This window comes from Homarus americanus, unplaced genomic scaffold (genome assembly GCF_018991925.1).
Source record: "Homarus americanus isolate GMGI-L3 unplaced genomic scaffold, GMGI_Hamer_2.0 scaffold11150, whole genome shotgun sequence".
Taxonomy (NCBI): domain Eukaryota; kingdom Metazoa; phylum Arthropoda; class Malacostraca; order Decapoda; family Nephropidae; genus Homarus; species Homarus americanus.
Window position 1 is genome coordinate 3,333,986 of NW_024720555.1, and position 3,415 is coordinate 3,337,400.

The window sequence follows — 3,415 nt, forward strand, 5'->3', positions numbered from 1 at the left end:
TTAGTTCAGTTTTTTCCACTTCTGGGTGCTTTGAAGCCAGTTCCCTGAACTTCTCCCAGTGGTAAATCACATCTTTCAACTGTTTAGCTGACATATGGTCATCACTTTCAATTTCCTCCTCACCACTGTCAGCCTCTACCCGTAACATCTCATCCAGTTCCTTCAAGTCATTAGGAGTAAGTTCCTCCTCATGAGACATCACAAGCTCTTCCACATCCTTCTCCTCCACTTCAAGACCCAATGACTGACCAATGGACACAATCTCCTGGTCCAACTCTGTGTCATCCTCAAATCCCTCAAAATCATGGACTACTGATGGCCACAGTGCTTTCCATGAAGAATTGAGGGTTCTATTGGAGACTTCTTGCCATGATGACACAATCAATTTTACAGCCTCCAGGACGTTGAATTGTGTCTTCCAGAACTGTTTCAGTGTTAGTTCAGGATCAATGGAAGTTGCCTGATGACACCTCCTAAACATTTTCTTCATGTACAACTTCTTGAAGTTGCTGATCACATTCTGGTCCATTGGCTGTATGAGTGATGTAGTGTTTGGAGGCAAAAACAACACTTTCACAAAGTCAAATTTATACTCCAAATTTCTGGCAAGGTCAGGGTCATGACCAGGAGCATTATCCATGAGGAGAAGAGCCTTTAAAGGAAGTTTATTGGTGGTTAGGTAGCTCTTGACAGAGGGGCAAAACACATCAACAGCCCATTCATTAAAGAACTGTCTTGTCACCCATGCCTTACGGTTGGACTTCCAATAAACTCCAAGCATTGTTCTTACCACTTTCTGTTGCTTGAACACCCTGGGGTTTTCAGAGTGGTAGACAAGCATAGGCTTCAGTCGGAAATCCCCTGAAGCATTGGCACCAAGCAATAGAGTGAGACGGTCTTTCATGGGTTTATGCCCAGGTAAAGAGGCTTCATCCTTGGTGATGAATGTTCTTTTGGGCATCTTTTTCCAGAACAGCCCAGTTTCGTCAACATTGAACACTTGCTGTGGAAGATAATTTTCTTCTTCCATCAGTTTTTTAAATTCAATTAAAAACTTTGCTGCCCCTTCTTTATCAGCACTAGCAGCTTCACCATGCCTAACAACACTTAAAATGTCACTTCTTTTCTTAAATTTTTCGAACCAGCCTTTGCTAGCCCGAAAATCTTCAAATTCTGTTCCTGAAGAACTAGGTTGATCTGTCTTTAAATGTTCATAAATCTCCCTGGCTCTTTCACAAATGAAATCACCAGAAACTGAATCACCTTTCATCTGTTTTTCCCTAATCCAGATGATAAGTAACCTCTCAGTTTCTACGATTAGGGATCTACTTTTAAACACTCTTGTAGATTTGTCTCTCACGTTCACTTCCTTAAATTTGTCTTTTTGTGCAAGAATTGTCGACACAGTTGATGCCGACATGCCATATTCTTTGCATAGCGCATTTGATTTAATACCTTGTTCGTGTTTTTTTATTATTTCCTGCTTTATTTGGATTGAAATCACTTTTCTTGATCTCTTAGGCCCCATGCTGGATTCAAACAATGGCAACACGTATTTTTCAAAGTTAAACTAGCTGTAAATAAAGAATATTTTCTTTAAAGTAACACTGCACTGCACTATATATTGTCAATATGTAAAATAATTTTCAAAATGACCAATAATTTGCTTGGAAACACAGAAAAAAAGCGTTTAGTTGAAGAGAGTCTCAAGCAAGATGTTACCTCCAGTGAAAACAGAGAGAGACTGACGCCTGTTTGCTGTGTTAAGAGGCTGGATGCCGCGCATTAAACTAGTCACTTTACCTTCAATTATGTTCAATAATTGTTAAAATGACTAAAAAATTGAATATTAAACTTTTAAAATTATTGAATAGTATAAACTTCTTGATATTTACAAAAATAGTAAGGAATTTAAGCCCTAGAACCGATTAATGTATTGGCGGACTGATACTAAAGCTGGTTGCCCGGTCAGTGCAAGCGAAAACATGTTGAGGTCGGTTCGTAAGAAGTTCGTTAAGCGAAATTTTTTTCGTTAAACGAATTGAAGATCCTTATGGAAGGCAGTTCGTTAATCGAAATTACGTTAACCGAGGTGTTCGTTAAACGAGGGGTCACTGTATATATATATATATATATATATATATATATATATATATATATATATATATATATATATATATATATATATATATATATATATATATATATATATATATATATATATATATATATATATATATATATATATATATATATATATATATATATATATATATATATATATATATATATATATATATATATATATATATATATATATATACAGTTGTACCCCACTTAACGCGGTCAATTGAACCCAGAGGGTCCCGCGTTAAGTGAAATCCGCGTTAAGTGAACAACAGAACATATGGGATTAATTCCAATAGAAACCGGCCCGACCCCCAAACTCCACTTTTTGAAGGCACATACCTATGTTGTAGTAAAAATAACATCTTAATTTTATGATGGTACATGCACACAATTAATACTTAAGAGAAATAGAGAAATACAGTCGCCAAGTTAATGTCCATTCAAATAATGGACTCAACTCCCTCCCCCTCTCACACTACACAGCCGGCTAACAGATGGTCGGTCGGTCCCCCCCCCACCCCCCACCACCGTCCCAAGGAGATGTGTGGGATAACCTCAAACTAAAGTTAGGAAAATATAATTGACATTGCTGGATTCCTTGTAAGACCAGGAATATTTTGAATATAAATGTCATATATTTTGCACAAAAGATAACATAGTTACCTAGAGAAAATTTTTTATCTAAAAATTGTAAGTTTAAAGCAAAATATATGATGTTTATATTCAAAATGATCACCAAATTATAAGAATTCCAGCAATGTAAATTATATTCTGACCGGGTAATTTGTATGAATTTTATGAGCTAAAACAAATATCTTCAGTTAATAAAAAAAAAATAATCTTCACGACACTATCTGTCAATCAAAGTACCCCACCTTGCCTCCCCCCTCTTCCAACCGCGCGGTCAGTCCCAACCCTCCCCCCCACCCCCCAGCAATCCTCCCTTCCAGAGTTTTTAACATTTAGTATTAAATAATACCTCAGATTAAAGTTAGGATAATATAATTGACATTGCTGGATTCCTTGTAAGACCAGGAATATTTTGAATATAAATGTCATATATTTTGCACAAAAGATACCATAATTACCTAGAGAAAAATTTTTATCTAAAAATTGTAAGTTTAAAGCAAAATATATGATGTTTATATTCAAAATGATCACCAAATTATAAGAATTCCAGCAATGTAAATTATATTCTGACCGGGTAATTTGTATGAATTTTATGAGCTAAAACAAATATCTTCAGTTAATAAAAAAAAATAATAATTCTTCACAGGGTAACAGA